This window comes from Mus musculus, chromosome 13 (assembly GCF_000001635.26).
Source record: "Mus musculus strain C57BL/6J chromosome 13, GRCm38.p6 C57BL/6J".
Taxonomy (NCBI): domain Eukaryota; kingdom Metazoa; phylum Chordata; class Mammalia; order Rodentia; family Muridae; genus Mus; species Mus musculus.
In genome coordinates this window covers 119405756-119417077 of record NC_000079.6, presented here as the reverse complement: position 1 = coordinate 119417077, position 11322 = coordinate 119405756, and the positions used below count along the sequence as shown (strand labels likewise).

The 11322-nt window shown below is 43.0% G+C and overlaps 1 protein-coding gene across 1 annotated transcript in view; it reads left to right on the top strand.

Moving 5' to 3' along the window:
* Positions 1–7820: 7820 nt before the first annotated feature.
* Nnt (nicotinamide nucleotide transhydrogenase) overlaps positions 7821–11322 on the top strand; it is a 73731-nt gene continuing 70229 nt past the window's right edge. Inside the window, exon 1 of the mRNA NM_001308506.1 lies at positions 7821–8175. The gene's annotated coding sequence lies outside the window, so the exon portion shown is untranslated. The remainder of the gene's footprint in view (positions 8176–11322) is intronic.

Genomic DNA, 11322 nt, shown 5'->3' with positions numbered 1-11322 from the left:
GAGATTGTTCCTTTTGCCATGTGAAATTATAGTTCTCTATGAGGGAACACACATTCCTCATCAGGCACCAACTGCACAGATGTGAGCCATTCTTTTCCATTGATTATAAGCCACCCAGCTGATCTTTTGCTTTTGGCAGACTAGAGTGAGATACAGAGTTATAAACATTAAAACAATGGCAAAATTGGGATTTCAAGTGGGAAGACACACACCTCAACCTTGTGTGGCTTATTAAGTCTTCTGTGAGAAGGTATTATTTCATATGAAATGATGGGTTAGTATTTATTTTCTCATTCAAACCTCAACTCTCTCCTGGAATAGACTTTCTTTCCAGGGATCAGCAAACTTGGAACTAAAATTAAATCTCCTCTTTTTTTTTTTTTTTTTTTTTTGATGTTGTGACCTTAGACCAGTGGTTCTCAATTTTCCTGATACTGCAACCATTTAATACAGTTTCTCAGGTTGTGGTGACTCCTAAACATAACGTTAGTTCATTAAAATCATTACCTCATAGTTGTAATTTTGCTACTTTTATGAAGTGTAATGCAAATATCTGATATGCAGAGTATCTGATATGTGACCTGCCCCCTCCTCCCCAAAGGTTTGAGAACCACTGCCTTAGATGCATCTGGTCATAATTTCTTCTTCTTAAGACAGAACTAGCAATACCCATTTCATAGTCACTGAAATAATCAAACAAGGTAATTGTGGTGGTTTGAATGAGTGGTCCCTATAAGCTTATTTATTTGAATGCTTCCCAGTTGGTGGGACTTTTTGGGAAGGATTAGGAGGTGTGGCCTTGTTGGAGGAGTTGTGTTACTGGGAAGACTTTGAGGTTTCAAAAGCCCATGCAACTCCTCTCTGTCTCCTACTAGAGGATAAGGATATAAGCTCACAGCTACAGCCATGCCTGCCTGCCTGCCTACTGCTGTGCTCTTGGCCATGATGGTCATGGACTCACCCTCTAAAACTGTAAGCCCCCATAAACTTTTTTTTAAGTTTCCTTGGTCATGGTGTCCCTTCCTAGCAATAGAAAAATAATATGATAGTAATACATTTCACACTGCTGTGTAAACTTTTAAGCATCATATAGCTGTTATTCTCTGTTCCGTGGGATGCCTGTGCTGGACAGCTTTTCATTACTGTCAAAGGGTACATGAGTAAATCAGCTTAAAGGAGGACAGATTTATTTTGGATTACAGTTCTAGAGGTATCCGTCTGCGGGCTCTTGGCTCTATTGTTCCTGCATCATGCAAGGACAAAACTTTTTATCTCATGGTCCTTGCAAAGCAAAGATAAACACACAAAGGGCCCTGGGACTATGAAGACATAGCCTTCAAAGGCATCCTTCCAAATGACCCACCTCTTCCCTGCCTCTTAGCAACTCACCCAGTATGGACTCATCAGTGGATTAACCCATCCATGAAGTTAGCATGCTTTATGACCCATACCTTTTAATATGGCACCCAGATGAGGACCAGGCCTTCAGTACACAAGCTTTTTATGGAGTGGTGCTTCATCTTCAAACTACAACAATGGCTTATGCTTTGATAGTCTTATACCTCTCATAGAGATTAGGAAACAATAACATTCCTAACAATCGATATGGGTCTGTAAGTGAATTTCAGATTTCTGAGGTTTAGGCCCCTAAAGTAGGTATCCCCCACCCTCAAACTATTTTAAAACAACTGAGTTAATGCCATAAGCCACAGCACTTTGTCCCCTCCTCAAAAGCTAGGGACAACAGAGGAATGCTCCTGACCCTCTACCAGAAGCAGGAGGATGTAGCAGCTGATGTGTAATTTAGTGTGGAATGCTTGAGACATGTAATCCCTAGAGAGTGAACCTTGACCACTCTGTGGAGAAAAAGACTAGCAGGGAGAGGAATTTGATCACCAGTGGGACAGACAATCTTTGGAAACACTGAGTAAAGATGGGGTGGAAGGCAGAGAGTTGTAAAAATCCTTGTCTCGAAGCTCAGGATGGCTTCCTGAACCAGCAATGTTTCCTTATTAATACTTCTGGAAAGCCCTATGGATGAGAAACAAATTAAACCACAGGTAAAGAGGCACTTCTGAGTACTTAGAATAATTTTGTTATATTTTCCCCTTGAATTGTGAGACTCTTTGGAATTTAGTCTCAGGATAAGTGTAAGAGTTAATATATTATTTTTTTCTAACTTTACTAAGAGACTATGTAAGAATTCAGCAAATTAAAAAAAAAAACCATAGGTTCATATATCTTTCTTCCTAGATTCTACCATTAGTATTTAACTATACCTTCTAGACTCAGCCTTTTAATTAAGCATCTTACTTTGAGGTCGTCATAGATTCCCACACAGTTGTGAGGTTTAAAAGAGAAAACCTCTGCCCTTGTTTCCTGGCATCTCACAATATTAACATCCGGTAAAGTTATAGGAGAGCTTCACACAGGCTTCAGATCGGCAGTTTAAGAGACTAGGCCTAAGAACTAGGCTAATCTAGGCAAGCCAGGCAAGTCAGTTACTAGGGAACCCCCCCCCCAAAAAAAACCCAAAAAACAAAAAACAACCCCCCCCCAAAAAAAAAACCCAAAAAACCAAACCAAACCAAACCAAACCAAAAAAACAGGTTTCAGGCAGCTAGTCATAAAACTGCCCTGCTATCAGATGCTGCCCAGCCACCTGGCCTGAGGCAAGGACAATGGGTCAGCAACAGTTTCCAGACTTATTCAGCAACAGTTTCCAGACTTCCCCAGCAAATTTCTAGCCCCTACACCCTGGTAAGGGATTGTCCCTAGAGATGTACCCAACAGATTAAGATAGAGGTCACCTACTCCAGAATTCCCCTAATGTGCTTTAAATCAGGTCTTTGAACTCACTTGGTTGTCTGTCTTGATAATGGGGGTCCCCAGCATGTTGGACTTCTGAATAAAACACTTGTTGCATTTACATTCTATTTGAGTCCAGGCTATCATTCTTCTGCGAATCTTCGACCCTTACAAAAGTCACAGGACATCTCTACCACCACAGGGGCCCCTCAGTTTCCTGTTCACAGTCACATCTACTTTTTTTGAAATTCCCACCTCTTCTTTAAACCTTGCTAACCATGAATGTACTCTGAATTTCCACAGTTTTGTATTTTTTAAAACTGCTGTAGAAATGGGATTCCTTTGAAATTGGCTATCTTTTAGCATAATTGAAATTCATCCAAGTTATATGTATTGTTTTTCCTTTTTGTTTGTTCAGCAATATTTCACGGTAGTCATACACAATGATCTCCAAGCTAACAGTTCATTTAGCCAGTCACTATTCAGCAGGAACATTTAGATTAAATAACTACCAACTTTCACTTTTAGGTTTTGGTGAGAGAATAAATTCCTATCTCCCTGGAATAAATGCTCAGAAGTATAAGTGCTGTACTATATAGAACTTTATGTTTAGTTTCTTCCCTATACTCTGAAATTACTTGCTTATCTACTATCCATCCACCTATCTATCTATCTATCTATCTATCTATCTATCTATCTATCTATCTATCTATATCTATCTATCTATCTATCTATCTATCTTTGGGGCAGGCTTTTCTGCTGTCACTCTGGCTAGCCTGGAACTCATGGGAGTGATTCTGCTGCAGGATTTCAGGTGTGAGTCACCACACCCGTCCTGAGGGCTCTTTGCTTTCTGAAGGCATTGTTATGATTTTGAAGGCATATGCTGTGAGTCTGAATGAAACTTAAAGGCAGGAGAATCAAAGCTTCAGAAGCATTTTGAGCGAAGGCAGAAAAATACACCCATCTAAAGGTCATGTTATCAGGCTGATAAAGTTTCCAAGGTAACAGTCTGTCTTCAGAAGGCCACGTTTGATCTCTTCTCTGGGCCAGTGTCAGATTCCCAGTTTCCTATATGCTCAGGGAAAGCTAGCAAGCATCTGCTGTTTACCCTGACTGCAGATGCAAACTAACCCCAAAGGGGCAGCTTTTCAGTTACCCTTCTCTCTGCAGTCTCCCTGAAGAGCAATCTTTAAATATGTTAAAGGAGTATTTTGGGGTGGCCTAGCTTGAACTCCCTCATGGTAATTTGTTACTGAAGCCCTAGGATGCTAATGGAGTCTCTATCCTTTATTATTTCCCCAGGTCCCCAAAGATACCATTTATCTTTATACTGATAAAGATTTTTATAATTAGCACTTACCACACAAGAAAGCTGAATTAGTTGAAGAGGTGCAGCCATGCTGTGTTGATCTGGCTGGTCTCCAACTCCTAGCCTCCTCAGCCTCCCCAGGAGCAGATGCCACTGTTATCAGCTAAAGTTAGGTAGATACTCAGTAATTCCCAATACAAGCACTTTTATTAAGTAGATCCAATTGTCAGTTGACATTGTGCTGGCTGTTTGGTATCAGTTTTCTTCTAGTCAATACTGATTAGCATCAGTTCACTTAGTTCATTAATGTATTTATTTCCTGGGATCAAACACTCTTGATTGGTCATCGTAAAATTGAGTTAATCTCAACATCTTGTCCCTTTTGGCAAATGCTTTACATCTGAGCCACACTCCCAGTCTTAAGGTTGGTTCTTTTAAAACTTGCCACTTGGCATGACTGTTAGATTTTACTAAGACTCTTTCTTATCTGATGGAGCCTTTTAGCCAAGAATAATAATCACTGGGTGGTTGGTTTTTGTTTTTTTTGTTTTTTGTTTTTTGTTTTTTTTTTCTTTTTTGGTGTTGTTCTTTTTGCTTGTTTTTGTTTTTGTTTTTGGGACAGTTCTTGTTGGCTAGCCCAATAGTCATTATGTAGCTCATGTTAACTTTGAACTCAGGCAATTCTTTTGCCTCAGCCTCCCAAGTGTTTGGATTACAGGTATGAACCACGCCCATCCAGTTAACCACTATGTTTATAGAAGGGGAGCTTGAAATAGTAAAGTGCTGACAAAATACAATAACTGTGATGGAAATCGATTTAATTTTCTTTTCTTTTTTTCAGACACGGTCTTATGCAGACTGGGTTTACAGGTCAGTCTTTAATTGTTGTGGTAATTACTTACCCCAGTCAGCCCCTTTAAAAACACACACAACCCAGTTAATATATTTATAAGCTATATGCCTAGATTGGGCCGATCTATCTCTATACTGATTAATTCTCCTGCGATGAGACCCCTTGTTACTTGCAGTTTCTCCAGACCATGTGGTTCTGTTCCACACAGGTTTCCACCTCCTCTTCCTCCGTCCTCTCTCTTCCTACTCCTCTCTCCTTTTGAGATCCCCCAGTCCCACCTTTCCCTTCCACTGCCCAATCATAGGCTCTGGCCTTTATTTGACCGGTTAGAATGGGGAGAAGGCTCAATAAGATCACTCTTTGTTGGCGGACAACCCCAGAATTAACATCAAAATACAGATAGCACCAGGGTAAAACACAACATTTAGTAGCACATCTCAGCTTCAGTTTACACTTTAATTTTTTGACTATTAGGTACCTCTTTGATTTTCAGACTTTAAAGCTGATGTAATGGTATGTTACAGTTTTTGGACCTGATGAATTTTCTAGAAGATAACACTATCTTTAAACCTCTGTTGGCCTAAAAGTCTTCTACATTTGACAGGATTTAATTTGTGTATCCTAATGTTGACCTGGATTCAGGGAAATGGGAACCCTCAGACACTGCTGATGGGAGTGTAAGCTCGTGCAGCCACTCTAGAAATCAGTCTGGAGGTTCCTCCAAGGACCTTGAAGTATGACTCAGCCTTGCCACTTCTGGGCATGTACCTTAAGTGTGTTGGCTTGAATAGAAGTGAACTCCATAGGTTCATGTGTTTGAATGCCACGAGTTTGAATTAAGGAGTGGCATTACTTGAGAGGGATTAGGAGGTGTGGCCTTTTTGGAGTAGGTGTGGCCTTGGTGGAGGAAGCATGGGAGTGGGCCTTGGGGATTCAAAAGCTCAACCCAGACCCAGTGTCTGGCTCTTCAGGCTGTCTGCCGATCCAGATGTAAAACTTTCAGCTGCTTCTGTCTGCCTGCCACCATACTTCCCTTCATGATGACAATGGATTAAACTTCTGGAACTGTAAGCAAGCTCCAATTAAATCATTTTTCTTATAAATGTTGCCGTGGTCATGGCGTCCGTTCACAGCAACAGAACACTGGCTAAGACACCAAGGAATCTATATTCTCCTACAGGGACACTCACTTGTACATCCATGTTCACTGCTGATCTATACACAATAGCTAGAAAGCAGAATCAGTCCAGATGTACATCGACTAATGAATGGATAATGAAAATGTGGTATATGTACAGAATGTCATTTTATCCAGCTATTAAGGAAAATGAAATTATGAAACTTGCAGCTAAATGGGTGAAACTGGAAATATTATAAAGAGCAAGGTAACTTCAGTTCATTAGTTTTGTGTATTTGGAGTACGTCAGGAAACCAGAAAAGGGCCAGTGGGGTGGAGAGTTCCCTTAAGGAAGGAGGGATGGTAGAACACTGTGTAAAAATGATTGTGGAACAGTTCCATTAGAGAGGTAGGAGGCAGAGGAAGGAGCAGGACAGGGGAATGCTACTCAAAATGAGGGGAGGGGGAGTAACAAAAACAACACTAAGAAAGAAAGCATTGGAAAACATAGAGTATGAAGGCAGATGCCCTTCAAGGCTAGACTTGCTGATTGTAGAAAAGCCTTGCACGTGAACTCCGAACTACTTACCACACAGTCCGCAGCACAAAAGAGTTTAAAATGGTTAAGGACTTGCCTCATTGTACCTGCAGTATTACTATCTGTTGACTTACGATTATTATTTTAAAACACCGGGCCGAGTCCTTTCCTGCCTTCCAGTTCTTCTGCCACCGGAAGAGTTTACTCCAGATTGCTGTGCGGAGTCCAGTAGCCCAATGACCCTTTCTGCTGTATAAAACACAAGGCATTCTCTAAATAAGGGGTTCTCTGTGGTTCACTTATTTTTAAAAGATACTGAATGTCTGTTTTTTTTTTTTTTCTTCTGCCTGTTAAAATATTTCAGTTAAATTAAAAGCAAGGGGCTGGTGAGATGGCTCAGTGGGTAAGAGCACCCGACTGCTCTCCCGAAGGTCAGGAGTTCAAATCCCAGCAACCACATGGTGGCTCACAACCATCTGTAACAAGATCTGACGCCCTCTTCTGGAGTGTCTGAAGACAGCTACAGTGTACTTACATATAATAAATAAATAAATCTTAAAAAAAAAATTAAAAGCAAGCAAGCAAGCAAACAAACAATCTTACACTGACGTTTCCTTTAGACTCAGCGCTGGGTAAGTTTAATCAGTGTACCTGCAGAGCAAGTAACAGAATCTAATCACTAACCAATAACTAGGTCGTTATGTTTTGATTTCCTTAATCAGGAACCTTAACAGGGACGTCAACTACAATTACATTCTAGACACTGCCTATGTTAATAGTAGCGCAGGGTTTCCTCTTGGCTGGCCTCGCTGTTGAAGCCAAATATGCACATGTGTGTGTTCATTTTCAGGCCTTGACTTCGTTTGTGAGGAATTTAACCCCACCCCCGTCCAGAATGGAAAAACAACGCCCCCATTCCCGCCCTCGGCTTCCTCCCGCCTAAGTCTTCTCCAGTTACAGAAGTTCGGATTTTTTTTTTTTTTTTTTCCTAGAGAGTTAGAGGAAAAGTCCGGCCCAAGAGTGGAGTTATAGTATCCGTTTATTTGCTCTGCTGGGAGACCGGTGAGGAAATCACACTTTGTAACTTAGTCTCCTGGGGGGAAAGAAGAGGTACGAATTCCTAAAAACTTGAGTTGCAGTGCTTGGCATCGGGTTTGATTGACAGAGGCCGATTGAGCAAGAGCAAGGGGGCGGGGCTGCGGGCCTGGGGCCCTGGCAGAGACAAAGGGGCTTCAGCGGCCACCCGGAGGGGACCAGCTGCTGCGCTGTAAGCGTGCATCTGGTGGAGTCTTTTTCTCCTTTGCAGACTGGCGATCGGGCCAAGCGGGTTTGGCAGGAGGCTCGGGGAGGGGGAGAAGGGGTGCCGAAAGGGGGCGCGGGTCCGGGTCTAGGCAGCCCTGTGTCACGTGGTCGCCGCCGCCGCCTCAAAGTTGGGGCTGTTCTTCCGGGTTGGAGGCACAACGCCGCGGGCCAACCCCGGGTCTGCTAGCTCGGCGTGGCGTTTGCTCGCAGCCCGGGGTCGCCATCTGTCCCGCCTGCCGGTCCAGGTGAGCCAACCAGCCCTGCAGCGCCTAGGGGCTGCTGGAAAAGGCGGGCAGCCAGCGCAGATCCCCGGTCCCTCGGCGAAGGGGACCCGAGAGAGAGCAGCAGGGGGGCGGGGTCGGCTGTGTCTAGCAAGTGGGGCGCAGAGGCTCCTGCAGGAGACTGACGGAGAAGGAATGCGGTATATGCCTCGGGGCTCCTTTTGTGTGTGCGTTCTATTGGGGTGACATGGAAAGGAGTGAGAGGGTAGAGGTGGGAACGGAGTCCCGGCAGAAGACAAAGTAAGCAAGTGACAGCTGTGCAGGTGCAGATCTTGGATCCTGGGGTGGGGGTGGGGTGGGGGCAAGGGCTGCAAAAGTTGTACGTAGTCATTTTGGCCCTTAGAGGGACTGGAAGAGAGGTCGTAGAGGACTTTCGATGAATGGTTTACCTAGAAGAATGACAGCTGGGCGCTCCTAAGTTGTACTTGAACTTTGAGAGTGTTCAGGCGGGGTGTCCAGTTAGGTGTATAGGAAAAGATGTGACTGTAGGTCCGGGCTGACTGGTGGTAGTTTCTGAATACTGAGAAAAAGGGGTTTGGATTGGTAAGTCACGGTGGGCTCTATTAGAGGTCAGGGTGTAGTTCTGGCCAGAGCTGGTTCAAACTTGAGAGGCACAATAACTACTATGTAGCCAGAGCCAATGGGCTTCCACAGGAGGTTATAAATAGCGGTCCAGCTGCACGTGCCAGAGGGTGGCAGTTTAGTTGCTGAGGGAGGGGCAGCACCTGTGACAGGAGCCATGGCTGCAGTGGCTTTGGGAGAGGTCACGCTGCCTGCCAGGATAGGGTATTGTGTCCTTGTTGGTATGCCTAGCTTTTAAAAGCATGACTTTGTTTATGCTTGCAGGTGCCCTTTATTTGTCCTACGGTAGTGTGCAGTCCTTAGAAAACTTTGGAGGCATGGGGCTTGCTTGCCCACTGAACCCCCTTTTTTGGGCAAATCTTGGTTATTTTTCCTTTCTTACTTTATTATTCTTATTATACTTTTTTATTTCGAGACGAGGAAGATCTCGGTCTGTAGCCTTGGCTGGCTTGAACGAACTTCTATGTGTAGCCTAGGCTGGCTTTGAACTTGAGTTGCTCCTCCTGCCTTAACCTCTCCGATGCTGGCATTTACAATCATGAGCTACCACCCCAGCTCCATTTTCATTCTTTCTTTTTTTTTTTTTTTTAATTTATTGAAGGGACAGTTTTGGATTATTCTAGTATAAGCAAACAGATAGGGCCAGTTTTCTACGAGGCTATACAAAGTTTTTATTTTCAAAGGAAGAGTCTGGAAACTGTTTCAGAAATATATTGTGGAATGGCCTCAGGATACCCAGCCCTAGTTATTTAAGTGTTCAGTCAAAAAGTATTAGCTGACTTACTCTGTTTAATGCAAAGCAGTGGGCCATGAAAAATAACAAAGTGAATGGAGTAACTCACCAGGATCTTGAGTTCTTTAATCCTCTCTACAAACCAGTGATCAGGGCACTTTGCTACTTTAATCCTCAGACCTTTATGAGGTAGGTTTTTACTATAATTCTGACCTTAAAGACAGAGAAGCTGGGTGATTTGAGAAGGACACATCTGGATAAAGGTAGAGAAGCGGATTCCAACCCAGAGTATACTCTAATCTCTTTACTGTCTTCTTTTGCTAGATCAGGTGCTTTCCCTAGACTCTAGAGTGCTGGTTTTCAACCTTCCTAATGCTTTGGACCCTTTAATACGGTTCCTTATGTTGTGGTGATCCCCAAACATAAAATTAGTTTTGTTGCTACATCATAACTGTAATTTTGCTACTGCTCTGAATTGTAATGTAAATATCTGGTGTGCAGGATATCTGATATGATTGATACCCTTGTGCAGGGTCATTTGACCCCCAAAGGGGTTTTGACAGGTCAAGAACTGCTACTCTAGAGGGTTTTAACACTGGGGAAGGCTGAGGATGTAGCTCAGGGGCAGTGTGCTCTCAGAGCAAGTGTATGGTTCTGGATCCTGTCCTTGGCATCACACACATCAATCTCTGGGGAGGCACTTATCCTTATAACTTACACCAAGTGGTTTAATGAATGCCATGCTAAAATAGGCATTTTATTCTTTTAAACTTGGGGTTGCGAAATTATTATTTTTTATTCATTATGAATTCAAGGCTTAAGAAGTACATGGAAGTGCATAGAGAATTTCAAAGTGAAGAAAAGGGGGAACTAACTCTGTTGGCGTAAACGCGGACTAGACAATGGTTGAGATGTTTTCTGAATCCCTTTCAGAACCATTTATATTCAAAATAGGGCAAGTGTAGGGGCCTTTTCTTGCCAGTAAACCTCCTGATCTTTGATTTATGTGTTTAATGCCTAATAAAGTAGTTTTATTTTTAAGTTTTTTATTTTTAGATTGGGCTTCTGATATATGGTGCCCCTATTACCGATCTGCTCTACATCAAATTATTATTTTCCAAGTAGGCAAGACAATCATGGATTTTCTAGAGTGTAAAACGACCTCAGCAAGCTGTTGCTTGCTACCACTTTTATGGGTTAGTGGATTGAAGCGCTAAGTAGTTCAGGTTAAACAATCAGGAAGTGACAGGCTTGGGCAATGCAGGGGGGAGGGGCTTGGAGGGGGGCTCCATTTGGGCCAGTTTCATTTATTTGCTGATGAGGTCTGGAGAAGCTTTACCAACTCACTGGGGACAGTGCTTGCAGGGAGCTGCTATGACCCAAGAAGAGAAATAAATAGCCTCTGAGATTCTGCCCTGGGGCCATGTTTAATTAAAGGGCATTTAATGAATCTATGAATAGGCAACTCCTGGATTGATAATTCCCATCACCAATGTTCCTTCTCAAAGTTTTAAAGTTTATTTAGGAAGTTCTAGTAACAGCTTTGGGATTTAAAATCAGCTAAACACTTCTCTGGTGCTTGGAAAATTGGTTGTAGAGCCTGCTTGGGTGTGATGCTTGGCCCTGTGAGAGTCCATCTCTTGGATCAGAGCCTGTAGGCATAGTGGGTAGTGCTAGCCAGGTTTGACTGATAGACCTCAGACCCTCTGCTTTTATCCTATTCTCAAAGCAAATGCTGAGAAACACTGGGGATGCAGTAGAGGAACATGGGAAATGTAGGTGTGCCTGCTGTGCAT